Genomic DNA, 17,240 nt, shown 5'->3' with positions numbered 1-17,240 from the left:
TGAGTGGATTATGGAGTGTTTTTGTGACACAAGGTGTGTGTTAAAGCCGTTATAATCTGTCATTTGTCCTTCAAGTGTGAGAGAAAAACGTTCTCCTAGTTCATGTGTCTCTCTTCAGGAATAAAGTGTATGTGTTTGTGTGTGTGTTTTCAGCCTGTCAACTGTTAGCTTAGTGGCTCTTCAATGCCGTGCACACACACACACACACAGACGCAATTCTTCACTGCATTAAAGAGCAAACTAGATTACTGGCATGAAACTTAACAGGTATGTAAGTTGGCGTTTTATGTTTATGTAAGTGGAACGGTACAGGCTATGTGTGTGTGTGTCAAACATTTTGGTGAATTACATTTGTTTGGGCTGATTATTTGAAAGAAAGAGAAACTGTTGACTTTAGCGATGACGAGGCTTCATTTAAACGGCAAAAGACGCCATCTGACAATAAGAGAAAAATGCCTTACAGCAGTTGTTTTCCATCCATTTAGATCGACTTTTTAAATGATCAGTCCAGGAGGTGGCGCTGATTGACAACAGTATTGGTTCAAATACGTTAAAAGCAAATAAAGATTAAAATAGATTAAAACATTCATTTCAGAGCTGTCCAAATGTGACTGTTTATACCTGTATATCTGCATTAGCTGCCGACCGGCAGTTCTTAGCATTCTCCTTGCGCATACACGCAAAGCATGATGGGTAATTTTGCGTTCTGAGAAAAAGGTCTATATAGGGCAACATTTTCAGAATGTTGTAATTTTTTCCACTAACCGTGCAAACATCCTGCAGTCTAAAAGGTTGTAACCCCCTCATTCTCTTGGTTATTGCTTGGCTGTGTTTAATACCTGAGGTTTTATTACACTACTGGTCATTTCTGATATTTTGGCTTCAAGGATTTACTTATTTTGTTGTTTCTTCAGTGTCAGAATACAGTACAAAGGTTCTGCCCTGTTGGGGAAAATGGCAGCTCCTTTGCATTTAAAGGGACATACAAAAACAGGAATTAACTCATATTCAAATAACGGTAACACTTTACAATAAGGTTTCTTAGTTAATGCCTTTACTAACATGAACTAATAATGAACAACGCATGTACAGCATTTATTAATCATAATTGAACATTTACTAATGCATTATTAACATCCAAGTCCATGCTTGTTAACATTAGTTAATGCACCATGAGTAACTAACTAACAATGAACTACTGTACTTTCAATACCTAACGTTTATTAACATGAATAAATACTGTAGTACATGTAATGTTCAATGTTTGTTCATGTTAGTAAATGCATTACTTAACATTAACTAATGAACCTTATTGTAAAGTGTGACCCAAATAACAGCACATTTAACAAACTATAATAAATGATATGTGGGGTGTTTTCAGCTGAAATGTCACAGAGAGCTTTTATTTTACAAGGGACGTAATGTTTTCATTTTAAATACATTACACTTTATAATATTTTTTGCAGAGTATTTTATGATTTTGTGATCTTTTGTTCACAAAGTTAGGGGTTAGGGTGATGTTTGCTGTTTCCTAGCCGTCATTCAGCTATCAGTCCTGACAGCCTGGCAGGCCAATCAGACGGCATCCCACAGGACACGGCGTGAAGTGTTTAAGGATGCAAGGCAAAATGCTGTTTGATTTCCCAATGGCCAGTCACACATATGGATAGAGACACACAAAGCTGACAGATTCACACGCACGCAGCACATCCTGTCAGTTCAAACAAAAAATGACAGATATTCTGAGGATGTTACTCTAACAGCATCATGTGTAGCACGTAATTGTTTAAAAATTGTGTAATGTTGTTTGGACATTGTAGTACAATTATTAAATTTACAGTATATGACTTCTTTGAAAAACAAAACACGTTTTGAAGAATGCTCAACCTACTCTTATTCTGTACAGTGCATTGACATTATGGCTATTAATAAATATTTACACTGTAAACGATTTCTTGTTAAATTAACAGTAAGTTACTGGCAACAATTATCCAGTAGCTGCTGTATTTCATAAAACAGTAACATTACTGTAATACTAATTACTGTAGTATTACATTTACTGTAAAATGTAATACATCATTTTACTGTTTTCTTTTTTTACTGTAACACCAATTACAGTAGTGATACACATACTGCAAAACTGAAAACAGTATTGTACCGTACATTTTTACCATACAGAACTACGGTATTTTAACGTTACTTTCATTATTACTGTATAGTATTTTACAGTTATTAAATGTTATTTTATTGTATTTAATAGTGCTACTTTGTAATGAGCAAAAATGTTCAAAAATTGCACAAATGTTATTTTAACTGTTCAAGAAATACAAGAAAAATAAAGAAACTGAAACTTTAACTTCACAATAAAAGTTTATTGTGTAAACCCTACTGAAACAGTAGCAATTATTCAATATAACAAAGCAACACAACACTAATGAACAATTGATCATTAAAACCAGTCAACAATTAATGCATCAAAAAGTATTAAAATTTTAAAAACAGGTGAAAATACTGCTACAAGACAGGAAATGATGAAGGCCAAATGATGTTGTGGAAAAGGGACAGTGAAAAAGGGCAGCAGCACTTCTGATGATCCTGCAAAAATGACAAGCAAAATCAATCACTGAAGTAAAAACTAATCATGCCTCAAATTATTTCATTCACTTAGAAACCAAAAACCGCACTGCTGTTTTATATATATAAAAAAACTGTTCTTTATCGTTTTTGTTGGCAAAATACAGATTGTTGTCTATTTACAATTACACTAACATTAATGGGGAAAAGATCAGTCAAGTTAACACTAGTCAAAGAGTCCACACAGGTATGTAAAAAATAAAGTCTCTCCTTAACTTAATGTCTGACTCTGTATAGCTTAAATATCTGATTCCATGACCACACTACTAGTGCTTCCACGGATTTAAGAGGGGTGAACACAGTTCATTCTGACCTTAAGAGGCTACATATTAAAAATAAATAAATAAATAAAATAATCTAATTTAACGTGACTAATGTTAATCAAGTACTTTTAAGCTTTTAACATGTGAAAATCTACTTCTAACTTACAGACAAGATTACGTTAAGAGAAAATGAAAGCCGTGGGTGATTTAAAAAAAAAATAATGCTAATGATAAGTTACTGACATTTGGTTCGCATAAAACAAAGTAATCACTAAGCATTCATTCTTGTCAAAATCTGCCGAGAGGCGCAGCAACACGATCAAATGTGTTAAAGTTGAGCAGAGAACTGAAGAGTAGTCAAACAGTCTACTTCATGAAATGTTTTGGGTAATATTCTGCGGTCAATTCGTATAACTGTATTTCAATATGCAGTGATGGCATGTCAATGAGACAAATAAATATTATTACACCTCACCAGTGACATTTCCTCAAATTAAATCATCATGACGTTACTGTGCACAGCATCAGTAAAACGTTAAGAATAATTTAAATACCAAATTTTTTAAAACAGTCACTGCTGATTACAAACTAACAATAAATAAGGCTTACAGAAATCCTGAATGCATGATAATATGAAGATTTATTACTCACTGATGTCGAAGCACTTCCAGGTTGTCAGAGATGTAGACAGGACAGAATATGTGCCATCAAATGAGCTCTTGTGCAGCCTTTGTTGGACATCCAGGTAGTATGTTCACCCACACTGTGTAAAAAAAAAAAAATCTGTTATTTTACATGTTTTTTCCCAGCAGCTAGGGTAATAGAGTCATTTGGTTAAGTCAAGTGGTTTAAAATCATTTTATTTATTAAATACTTGATTACCCATATATAGATGTAAAAGTAACCAAAATAAATAATTTATTAAAATGTGTGGGATACTAAGCATGTTTGGTCTACAGAAAGAAGTAAACATTTATTTTAAGCATTGATTCTAATGAATCTATTTCTGAACTACATTCAACCTCGCCTAGGAAACAGCATTTTTGAGCATTTAGATCAGGGGTGCTCAACCCTGTTCCTGGAGATCTACCTTTCCACAGAGCTCACCTGCAACCTTGATCAAGAACACCTGTCTTTATTTACCAAGTGGTCCTTAAGATACTATTTAGTTTGTTTAGTTGCGTTTGATCAGGGTTGGAGCTAAACTCTGCAGAAAGGTCGATCTCCAGGAACAGGGTTGAGCACCCCTGTTTAAGACAATGAAAAATAAGACATCTAGATGATATTTTATATTCAGTCATTTGTGAAATTTAAATGACTTATATTCAGTATATACATAACATAAAATTAGAATAAGAATAAAAAGCAATACTCTATGCCAAATAAAATACTTCAGATCTAAATAAAGGTGTTTTTACCTAAAGGTTCCTTTCCTCCGGTTAGTTTAGTTGCAGATCCCTCCACATCTGTGCTTTATTTGGTTCTTGACTTAAGAGTATCTGGTGTCGCATTCCAGGTCCATCACAATCTGAGCTAGAAAGACAATATGGCAAAAGACAAGACACATATAAATAAGTCTCAGAATAAAATATTTAAAAGGATAGTTTACTTTTCTGCCACCATTACTCCATGTGTTTTAAATCCATTTGAATTTCTGTTGAACACTAAAGCAGATATTTTGAAGAATGTTAGAAACCTGTAACTATTGACATCCATATTTGAACCAAAATTCTTTAAAAAAATATACGAGTTTGTGTTCAATGGAACAAAAAAAAAAAATCGAACTATTTTGAAACAAGTGGAGGATGCCAAAGATGCTATTATTTTCATTTTTGGGTGAACTGTCCCTTCAATTCAAGTGTCACGCATTACTCATAAAAACTGATGTATCGCTTGAGAAAAACTAAATGAAGTACCTCCTGTGAGCAAGCAGAATCATTATGCCATTGTATTCAGCCAACTGACCCAGCCGAGGCTCGAACCAGCAACCTTCTTGCTGCACTACCTACTGTGCCACTGCGTCGCTACTGGAAGAAGAAAAAGAGGTTGTACATGAAACTCCTCACAACAAATCTGTGAACAATTTGACATTTCAAAATCTAATCAAAATAAGGAAGACATCAACATTACCTTGAATAATCAAGTGAGGAGAGATTGGTAGCATCAGTTTTTCAACATCAATTGCTGTAGCTGCAAAAAAGATAAATATAATAAAAGTAAAATAAGACTTAACATTTAATAATCTAAATCTATGGTACAACCATACCAATCTGTATGGGGTTCAAATAAATTTGTATACAAATCATTCCCTACACCTAAACACCAAAAATAAAATGTACAATTAATGACACACTATACAATAAGCTCATTAACCAGTGAGAAATAGACAATTAATATGAATTATGTTAATATTAAGGTTAGCTTAAAAGACATCAACTGAATTTTATTATCAGCTCAATTTAATAAAACAGTTTAGACTTGTTTCATTGTGAGTTTATTTTGAATAACTAAGTTAACTTACAGTTAACAAATTTAACCATAATGATAACTTAGTCAAAATGACCACATGAAGACCAGAGCTTACCTTAACGTTAAACGTTTAACTTTTCATGGTGACTTTGCCTTCATCTCAGTGTTGTGCTGAAATAGAGAATTCAATAATGCAGTTAACACGAAGTAGAAGTTACGTTTTTTTTTTTCAGGTAACGTTACTATGGTCAAAAACTCACTCAAGATAAACTCACTGTACATTATCTAATACCTCGCAAACACTACAAACACGGTCTGGCGTCGAATAACGTGACATAAGAACCTACAACTTAAGTACTTGGTTAATTATTTTAAATTACACACACACTACACGGAAATATACACAAAACAATCCTTTAACGAACAGACTTTGACTTTTAAACACTTACCGAGGATGAATTTACTGGAAGAAAAGGCGACAGGTGGATTTCAAATTAGGAGAGCTTGCCTGGTGAAGGTCGAATCGAGTCGGCTCGGTTCTATGAATCGGCTCCTTAGAGCAGTAAAGAGTCGAATCCGCCTAAAACCGATTCCTTTTTGTATATTATTGTAAGACACAACAATGAACCATTACTATTTCGTTATACTGCTCGGCCACACGCATTTATACACATATTGCTGAATGTGCTTGTGAACACGTGTGATAAAATAATTCCCGAGCAAACGGTTCAATCCGATTCGGTTTCGTTTGAGTGCTGAACCGAACCAGTGCAAACGTGATATTGATAAAATAGTAATATTGTTTTTTTTTTTTCACTTTACCAGCAAAAATATTACATATATCTGACTTTAACAATAAGAATAAGGTTCGCTTGAAGTGTTTTGAGAATTAATATTTTTTTCTCCCAGAGTTCATTTCACACCAACAAGCAAATAGTAATGGCGGATGAGAAAAGCCAGATCATATCATAAATATTACGTTTAATATGTCACGAAATGAAGTTTTATCAGTTTTTCATGCGAGAATGTAGTTCTTCCAAACTCAAATCTGTGGTTTGTTTATAGATATCATGTCTAATTTTAAGTGTGCTTTGCCGATAGGGGATATTCTGACCTCCAGGGGTTGACGGCGCTCCATCACTCATGTATCCGGCAAACCTCATGCTTTAATCGGCTTAGAAATTATTGAGACATGCCCCTGTCTTCGATGGCTCGATAATAAATGTGTTATGAAATAAACTTTTAACCGTTTTTCATGCGAGAATGTAGTTGTTTTAAACTCAAGTCTGTGGTTTTTTTATTAAGATAGTGCGTATTTTAAAATGTTCTTTTGAAAATGCGGAGATATGTGACCTCTACAGTGGGTGCCCAATATTCTTGAATCCGTCTAAAGCAGGTTGGTCACTCTGACATTTAAGCTGACTTTGAAATCATTTTGTGTGTTTAACAGTCTTTGGTTACGTGAATCAATTATTTTTGTTCCAATTTAAGTTTTGGTTTAGCACAAAGTTATGTTTATTAAATATTATTTAATATTTCCATGTTACCTTATAAAATGAAGGTGCAGTGCACCCAAAAATGGAAAACCAGGGGACATTTAATGCACTGAACAGTCTAAAGAAACTGGTTAGGTTATTTACTTCACAAAATAATTTGTCTAAAAATAAATAAACATAATAATCATAATATATAGTGTGTGTGGAGTTGATCTTGGTCATTTGCAGTACTGTATTTAGATGCACAGTAACTGATTTTTCTCCAAAATTCATTGTAAAATCTACAGTAACATACTGTTAACCATGTTCACAGTATAGAAAAGTTGAAAATACATTATTATACTGTGAAAACAACAATATATACAGTAACAAACTGTGCACAGCTTATACAGTAAAAAACTGTTGAGAAATGCAGTATAATACTGTGAAAACAACAGAAATCGTTTACAGTGTAGATTTTAATTTTTTTTTGGCAACGCGGTGGCTTAGTAGGTAGAGCTGTCGCCTCACAGCATAAAGGTTCGAGCCTCGGCTGGGTCAGTTGGCATTTCTGTGTGGAGTTTGCATGTTCTCCCTGCGTTCGCAGTTTGCGGGCATTTGGGAGTCTCTGTGAACTTGCGGGATACTCCTAGTCTTAGCAACTGGATGAATGTAAAGGAGGATTAAGCAAAATTGTTTCTACTCTATAACTAATGTTCTCAACTCACAGCAATAAAACTTTACAATGAGTGCAACAGTTTGTATTATATAGTTTATTATTATAATTTTCATTTTCCATATCTGCAATTCCTGCATTTTGGCATTTTTTTGCAGTCCACTTAGAATCCAACATGGAAATCAATGTTTTCTTTATTGGCATTGATTGTTTTGAAATTTAAATGTCATTAACACGCCTGTGTTTTAATTTCTGTAATAAATATGGCTGTCAAGCCAGGATCTTGATGGTTTATTGTGGGTATGTTGTTTACATGAAGAAATCTGTGTTACAAGTTAAACAAAAATTCTATTAAACAGTCATATTTTAAATTTAAATATTTTTTTGTCTTGTATTTACATTAATTTTACATTTAAATAGCCAAAATTACAGGTTTCAGTATTTTAAATGCGATTAAATGGGATTAATCGCGATAAATTTTTTTAAAAAGGTGCAATTAATTAGTTAATTTTTTTAATCGATTGACAGCACTAATATTTATATATATATATATATATATATATATATATATATATATATATATATTTTTTTTTTTTTTTTTTTTTCTTTCTTTTTTTTTTGAAGGGAATAACAAATCAAATCACTTTGATTGTCACATCATCAGCAGCACTTGTGCTATAATGAGTGAAAAGTATAGTCGCACGAAAAAACGACAAAAATACAAGTAAAACACACAAAACAAACAAAGTTTGCTGGGAGCTCACAACACAGCAGCCATGCTCGGCGCTATCTTGGATATCAAAATCTCTGCGTTTTAAAAAAATAAGAAATCAACTAAAATTCTCTCAACAAAATATTACAAAGACATAAGAAGGAGTTGGAACAAAATTACCTCTCAGGGGAATAGCAGTTCTTCACAAAAAATTTGCATATATATTCTCCATCCATAAACTACTGGATTAACTGTGACATCACACTGCGAGGCCACCGAAAGATAAGAAAAGGGAAGAGAGGATCATAAAAATATTATATATATATTTATAATATATTATATGTTTAACAATATATATTATTTAAAAATGCTGCATTTTTAATTATTCTTAAACCAAATTGTGTTCAATCAGTTTATGTTTAAAATTCTGGGCACATACTTTATAAAAAGAACAAATGCTGTTTAGTGTAAATGACTTCCAGTGGCAAGTATGAATATGAATCAACATGAAGTTGAGCAAATATTGACAAGATGTCATCTGTGAGTGAACCATCTTTTTAAAACCCAATACATTAATATCACCATGCGGAGTGCAGATTATTCTGTGGTGTAAAAATAAAAAAGACATGACAAGAGAATGAAGGAGTGTGTATAACTTTGTCACAAGGATCCAGGCCGGGCTTGGCTAGAAAATCCACAGCTTGAAATGCAGAGTTTAGCCTCTGCATTGTGATCCAGCGCTTATGCGGTTTAGCGCAGAAGTGCTTGCTAGCTGCTTGGGATGTGACTCAGTCAATTGTGTGGCTTTTTATGCCGGATGAAAGGCAAACTTCAATGCTTGAGTTCTTTCATGGCTTCTGCACAGGCTACAGGGCAGAAAAGCCCCTACAGTATCAGCACAAAGCCTTCCGCTCGACGCTTTCCCACAATTACAATTCGCTCTCCCATTCTCTTTATCACAGCGCTTTGTTTACAATAGGTGACTAAGACAGTCATCGCGCTGGAGTCGCTTTGAAGAGGATTGGACGGCTCTCAAAACCTTACGAGAAAAAAAAAAAAGAAAAAGATCTTTAGAAACAAGCTTCATTTTGCTTTGTAATATGGGTAGTTATCTAATAAATTTATTATTCAGAAACACATGAAACACATCAAAGACGGTCGTACGCAGTGCCATTCTTAGCATTTCTGAATGTGTAATATTTCAAGAGCATTAAAACTTAATCAAACATTACAAATGTCGAGCAATCAAAACGGTTTAACTGGAGCATAAAACAGACTGATGTGCCTTTACCAAAGACCTGTTTACGTGCTGACACAATCTTTGTTTTCTTTCTTCTTTTTTTTTAATCATGAAGGGTTCGTTTATTCACATATTGTGTTATTAAAGCAGTGACTCAGGGGACAATGAATGCATTTTCTGCTTATATACATTGAAAGCAGCTTTATACCCCTGAGCTTAGTGTCTGCTAATCTCTTTACTTAAATAAACAAGCTTTATTGAAAACTGGTAGATTTTCACAATACCTTTTTTCTTTTCTTTCTTTCTTTATATATTTATATATATATTAAAAACGAAGTAAGCAATTTAACTAAGTAAGCTTTAACTCGCCGAGTGCTTATTATATTATAATGTACAGTGTTTGCTGAATTGTTTGATTGTAATGTTGTTAAGGGATGTTTAGTTGCTTTTTTTTTCCTCTCCGAGGCTGCATTTACTGTAATTACAAAAAATTTACAAATAACAAAAAAGTTTTCCTTTACATAGTTGACAGTGTTGCCAAAACCATTCTCAGTTGGGCCATTCTAAACACATTTGATATGGGGTGCATTCAGAAAGGAAGCAATACTCTGGGGTGCGTTTTCCAAACAACAACATAACTCGAGGCTAAACTATCATAGCACAATGCATCGTTTGGGAAAAGAACGATGTAGCGACGAGTATTTCCCAAAACTGTAGTTGCTTTGTCGCAGATCCATCATTTGAACCATGTTAGTTATAACGAAAAACGCCCATAATGATAATATGCCTCTGTTCACGCGCTGTCCCCACAAATCCAGTTTGGCTTTAAATGCACCTACTTTATCTGCCAACTTAAAGATAATTCATTCTTGTGAGGCCCGGTACTGATTGAGCCCGGGGGTTGGGGACCGCTGCCCTAAGTAACATATTTTAGTTTGTAAAAATATAGATAGCTCCCTCTATTGGATTTGTCATCTGAAATGTACAACTAAATGTTCCCAGAGCAATGTATTTTACACACAAAAATGTAGGCTGGGACATATATCAGCATTGCTCTCAAAATCTGGTAGCCCAAAGTCCTGTGATTATTGTTTTTTCATTCAGTCTAACAAAAATCTATCTGCATCATACCTTGTGGGCTATCTAGATTCAATTCAATTTAGTTCATATTTTTTTCGATAGCTTTTTTACTATATAAATTGTGTCAAACCAGCTTAACATAGAAGTTAGAAAAGCCAGGCTTATTTAGCTCCTGATATATATATATATATATATATATATATATATATATATATATATATATATATATATATATAAATGACAATTAATCTAAGGTAAAAGAATCAAAGGATTTTTTTGCCACTTCTGCTGTCTCTCAGGTAGAAAAAAAAAAAAACTTTATGAAGTGCACTTCTGTTTCTCCATTTGCTGTGACATTTATCTTTATACAATTATTTCAATGATACAGTTAAAGTAATCCTTTAACAATAGTGACGTTGAAGCAGTTTCTTCAGATACAGTATCTTCATACAAAAACACCATCTGAATGGGGTTTTACACATTTTTCCCTAAATCGAACAATTTAAACTCGGATTCCAGTCTTTATCATGACCCACGCTGAACATCCCAAAAAATAAAAGGAAGAAAAAAGAAGAAGATAAATAAATAAATAAATTTGTGTGTGTGTGTATATATATATATATATATATATATATATATATATATATATATATATATATATATATATATATATATATATATATATATATATACATACAGTTGAAGTCAGAATTATTAGCCTCCTTTTTTCTTCTTTTTTAGACATTTTGATGTTTAACAGAGCAAAGACATTTTCACAGTATGTCTGATAATATTTGTTCTTCTGGAGAAAGTCTTATTTGTTTTATTTTAGCTAGAATAAAAGCAGTTTTGAATTTTTTATGACCCATTTAGGGACAAAAATTAGAACAAACCACTGTTATACAATAACTTGTTGAAAAAATCGTCTCTCCGTTAAACAGAAATTAGGGAAAAAAATAAACAAGCGGTCTAATAATTTAGAGGGGCTAATAATTCTGACTTCAACTGTATATATTTATTTTTTTCTTATTTTTTCTTTTTTTTTTTTTTTTTGACAAGTGCACTGTGATCACACACAAATATATTTGTGTGTGATCACAGTGTACTTGTCTCTTACATGTGTTTTTGGAAATGTTTGGTTGGGTTTAGGGAAGGCTTCAGGTTAGTTGATCTGTATGACAAGCCCCGGCTTCTCATGAACATGTAAGAAGGACGTATATCTGAAATGTACATAAAACATTCCATAAGTAACGTATTTTAGATTTGTGAAAATATAGAAAGCTCCTACTTGAGAATTTGTCATCTGAAATGTGCAACACTATGAATTCAGAGTATTGGATTTTACACACACACAAAAAAAAAACGTAGGCTGAGGTATATAGTATATGATCCTGGGCTGAAAACATAGAAAATAATTACACAGAAATTTGAAAATTAATCTAAGGTAAAGGTATCTAAAGAATATTTTACCTCTTCTGTTGTCTCAGGTCGAGGAATAAAAATCTTTATGAAGTGCATTTTTGTTTCTCCATTTCCTGTCTCATTCATCTCTATAAAACGAAAAATCTTTATGAAGTGCATCTCTGTTTCTCCATTCCCTGTATCATTCATCTCTATAAAATAGAAAATAAAAACATATAGAGTTATGCTTTAATGACAGTGAATAACCGTGATACTGAAGTAGTTCTTCCAGATACAGTATCTTCATACTGTACAAAAACACCATCTGAATGGTGTTTCACACATTTTCCACTGAATCCAACTTTTAGAATTCCCTAATTCATTTTCAATCATGGCCAACGTTAAACATGTCTGTGTGTTTTGTCTGTGCAATTGTATAGTTTATGCTGGAAACCCCTATGGTCAATGGCAGTTGTTTTAAATGTGCTTTATAAATAAAATATTGTATAATCTATAATCTAAGTCTCCTTAACTGAATTATTTACTTTTTATGAGTTTAAATATGTCTACCTATCTTACAATTTTAAACCAAGGTAATTAAATTTGTATGTTGGATTTTATACAGTGAATCTATTTTGTTCAGCTGAATTTTTCTGACTTCAGAAAGGCTTTCTGATTTCAACTCTAGCACTGACTCAATAATAATAAGCTTGTGTATTCTGTCTCAAGATCTTCCTGTGGCCTCAGATGAAGTTCACATTGTTTCGGGAGTGATGGAGCACTAACAGGTGTGCTTTCTGCCAACCTGAGAACATGTTTGTTTAACTACGGCCGTTTGTTTTTCGTCAGTCTGGGATGTAGGACGGGATGAGGGCGTGTTGCATTAAGGCAGGTGGATTAATCACAGAACCTTCCATCATTTCATGCTCGGTCTGATTTGTCACCTCAAGCATGCAGTGAGATTGAGACTCTGGAAGTGAAAGTAAAGCCACAGGAGATTCTCTTTTTACAGGAATCACAGCGAAACAGGAAAGGTTAAACATGTGTGTCTCACCTGTGGACAGATGACTGAAAAGAGAATCTGCCCCTGACTGAATATCAATCTTGCTCCTGGCTTTATGTGGCCATTAATTTCTTTCATTGCTGCATTGGTGCTATTTCTTATGATTTTTGTTTAGTTTTTTACTCTTGAAGAGATCGCTAATGAAAGATTGTCAGGGTTTGATCAGCCTTTTATTCTTCCAATTGTGTATGATTTCTTTATTATCTGGAGCATGAAAAGAAGATATTTTCTACTAGTCGACGGGTATTGTCCATAAACACTGTATGCTCAAAACACTGAGATGTGGTTTAATTTAACGACAATCACATGCATTAGTTCTAATTATATGAATGTCTTTCTTTCTGTTGTAATTGTCTTTTGCTGTAATAGTACAACTTAAGGATCTTGAAAAAACAACATAGGCTCATTCTGAAAATGTAGCCCTATATACATTTCTGGAGATCCCTAATTATATAGCCAGAGCAACGTATGTCTGCATTTCATATTTAAAACGAATGCTACAGGGCGGTATGATGCCATTCCTCTTCGCGCTTACCAGCTGACCGATTACCTCCATATAGACGGCTTCCCGTTGTTACCAGCTTGTCCAGTAGCTCAATACAAATGTCAGCGGACTTGCCATGCCGAGAGGTGTTGTTTGCGACAACAGGGTTGGAGTTCTGTGAAGAATGTTTCCAGAAAGCTGGTAAGACAAAAACAGAAGCTAAGAATAAAATAAACAAATAAAAAAGAGAGTGAGAATGTGGTAAAATCTGAAAATGTTGCAAAAATCTGTATTTTTTTCTGTATTGCTTTTTAAAACACTGAGATTGGGTTAAGGTAAGGGGATGGGCGGGTCAATCGGTGTTTTTTAAAACATTATTGGTTGGGTTAAGGGAAGAGGGAGGATGGGGGATCAGTCAATTCAATAAATCAATAAATCAGTTGGATCAATAAATCAATCAGTCGACAGTGGTCTCTGATGGATTTACGCAAGAACAGCAGGTCTGAATGGCACTCGTGAAAAAAAATTTGAGATCTGAAAAGCATACACAGCGGCCTCTGGCAGACTCGCGAAAACAGAAACAGCAAAACAAAAACATAGTTCCTGGAACGTATTTTGCTCTCTCCAGAAATGTATATAGCAATATAATACAGTAGTCGGCGAAGCAGTGGCGCAGTAGGTAGTGCTGTCGCCTCACAGCAAGAAGGTCGCTGGGTCGCTGGTTCGAGCTCAGTTGGCGTTTCTGTGTGGAGTTTTCCCTGCGTTTGCGTGGGTTTCCTCCGGGTGCTCAAGTTTCCCCCACAGTCCAAAGATATGTGGTACAGGTTAATTAAATAGGCTAAATTGTCCGTAGTGTATGAGTGTGCGTGGATGTTTCCCAGGTTGCGGCTGGAAGGGCGTCCCCTGCGTAAAAACTTGCTGGATAACTTGGTGGTTTATTCCGCTGTGGCAACCCCGGATTAATAAAGACAAGAAAATGAATGTATGAATGAATACAGCAGTATAATGAGCCTGGGTTGGAAAATAAGTGAGTTTTTAATGATGATAAAATGTCATCTAAGAGTAAAAAAATAACATATAAAAAATATATAATATATTTATTAAACATGTAAACAGTAGTTAATATGCAGTTATTTGTATTACATTACAATAGTTTAAACAAATAATTTCTTATAATTTCTAAATGTATGACCACTTTTGTTTTTGCCTTGATGACATGGTATTTTAATCTTTGATATTTAATATTAGTAATATTCAGCTTAAAGTACAGTTTAAAGGCTTAATTTTGTTAATATATGCAAATTAGATTAATTATGCAAGTTATTAGACAACAGTAGTTTGTAATAAAAGAATTTTAGAAAATTAATAGTGTTAAGTAAATAAATTGAAATTGCCTACATTTTAGCAATTTACTGTGGGGGAAATAAGTTTTCAACACTTTACCATTTTCTCAAAAACATATTTATAAAGGTGCTGTTGACTTAAAGTTGTCCCCAGATGTTGATAACAACCAAAGAAATACATATATGAAAAGAAAACAAATCTAATTAGTTCACAAATAAATTTATGTGTAATAAAATGAAATGATGCAGGGACAAAGAATTGAATAAATGAAGAAAGGGAGGTGCAGAAGGGCAGTGAAAGCCCAGACAGCAGCTGGAATCTCTCAAATTAATATTCGCTGCTTCAGTCCAACATCTACATTACCAGGATGATGAAGATGAAACTAAGATGGACATTTCAGCAAGACAATGATCCAAGACACAGCCAAGGAGACTCTCAAATGCTTTCAGAGAAAGAAAATTAAGCTGTAGAATGGCCCAGCCAATCACCTAACTTGAATCCAATTGAAAATGAAAAAAAAAAAAAAAAGATCAGATTTGATAGATGAGACCCACAGAACCATTAAGATTTTACACTCTGTTGAGGTCTGTGAACAAAATCACACCTGAGCAATGCATGTTTCTTCATTATCCATATGAGAGGCGTCTTTAATATAATTATAATTCTTTTTGTGTCAATAATTCTGGTAAAATCTTTCTTTCTTTCTTTTTTCTTTCTTTCTCTTTTTCTTTCGGTGTCTGCAGGATTTATTTTCATGGCTGAAGGTTTGTGAGTTTGCGCAGTGTGGATTAACAGCCTCTCAGACTTTTATGATTGCTGTAGTGTTTGTAATTAGACTAAATAGATGAGATTGGGCCGGCGGAGTAAATGCACTGTCCTGCTCCTCTGAGATTTATGGCCTCTGGATGGTTTAAAAGGCTTTTTTAATTCACTTGTTTGGTGGTGGGACATTCTCAAGATGTTTGTTAATGACTAGCCAAACCAACATGTTGTTGTTGCTTCAAATTGAGCAGTTAATTAAATGGCTAATGGATATTTCTCTTTTTTGAAACAGAGTATGTAGCAGGGAATTTAGTGTAAGTTAGTTTATGTGATATTTATTGCAGTCTATAGACTCAAGCTGATTACATAAAACATTACAGTAATAATTTGAACATTTTTATTCTGCTGGCATTTTGTAATTTTGTTATGTATATTTTGTTTGTTTCTGCTTATTTGAAGGTTAATGTTTATTTAAATGTAAAATGTTATTAAATTGAATAAACAGTATCATTTATTTATAGAATATATATATTTATATCACCAAATGGGGTTGCACAAATTAGGGTGCACAACATAAAGATTTTGGCATAAATAGTCATATAACTATTGTCTAAAATAAGTTTGTTATAAAAACTCTACATATTCATTTTCTACCTTCATATTATTGTTGTATTCTAGTTTTTAATTTTAGTTTTATTTTGCCCGTGAATTAAAGTAGAATATTAATTTCATTATACTTTAAATTAATTTACACTCTTATTTTAAATTGTCATGTGTATTTATTTACTCTCCATTTACTCTCACTATTTTGTTTTATTTCATTTTTTTTTTGTTTTATCTTTTTTTATTTTATTATTTTCTTTTTAAATTTGTTTTATTTTAATTATTTTTTTATTTGTTTCATTTGATTATTTTATTTTATTTTATTTTATTATTTTATTTGATTTATTTTAAATAACAGTTAATAAATACATTTACTTTATTTTATTTTGTTATTTTTATTTTATTTTATTAATATTTTATTTGAAATTTAATAAGTTTTTTTGGTTTTATTTTATTTTATTATTTTATTATATATTTTTTTATTTTTTTCATTTTTTTATTTGTTTTATTTGATTATGTTATTTTTTATTATTTCAATTTATTTTTTTTTATTTATTCTCTGTTTCTCCTTTATTATTGCTATTCTTTTTTATTTTTTTCTCTGTAAAGCACTTTGTGCAGCCTTGTGGCAGCTGAAAATGTTTATTTTATTATTTTATTTTATTTTATTTTATATTAAACAACAGTTAATAGATCATTTATTCAATTTTATTTTATTATGTTATTTATTTTATTTTATTTTATTGTGTTATTTTATTTTATTTTATTTTATTGTGTTATTTTATTATATTTTATTTTATATTATTTTATTTTTATTTTATTTGTTCCACTGGTGACTTATAAATCAAGATCTAAGCTGAAGGAAAATAATACATTAATGTTTTATTACTTTTTATTTATTGTTTTATTTATTATTTATTTACTTATTCATTTTTAAATAATTTTTACTTTTATCTTACTGTAGAGGTGCTGTAGTACCGTTTGATAAACTGTATGTCTATATTTTTGCCTTTTAGTTTATTTATATTTTGTTT

The 17,240-nt window shown here is 32.5% G+C and overlaps 1 long non-coding RNA gene across 4 annotated transcripts; it reads right to left on the bottom strand.

Annotated features, from left to right (window-relative positions):
- Nucleotides 1-1,937: 1,937 nt before the first annotated feature.
- LOC147844381 (uncharacterized) lies at nt 1,938-6,520 on the bottom strand. Of its 4 annotated transcripts, none has more exons than XR_015491768.1 (7): nt 5,816-6,520; nt 5,482-5,537; nt 5,028-5,087; nt 4,814-4,924; nt 4,316-4,430; nt 3,549-3,660; nt 1,938-2,595 (listed from the first exon to the last, which is right to left on the bottom strand). It is a non-coding gene; the product is annotated as an uncharacterized LOC147844381 (long non-coding RNA). The 4 variants fall into 4 exon arrangements; XR_015491770.1 differs by having other exon boundaries at nt 2,355-2,595; nt 4,814-4,921; XR_015491767.1 differs by lacking the exon at nt 5,816-6,520 and having other exon boundaries at nt 2,355-2,595; nt 5,482-5,555.
- Between the last annotated feature and the right edge of the window lie 10,720 nt (nt 6,521-17,240).

This window comes from Danio rerio, chromosome 5, assembly GCF_052040795.2.
Source record: "Danio rerio strain M-AB ecotype USA chromosome 5, GRCz13ab, whole genome shotgun sequence".
Taxonomy (NCBI): domain Eukaryota; kingdom Metazoa; phylum Chordata; class Actinopteri; order Cypriniformes; family Danionidae; genus Danio; species Danio rerio.
Note: the sequence above shows the minus strand (reverse complement) of the source record. Positions and strands in the feature narration are given on the sequence as shown.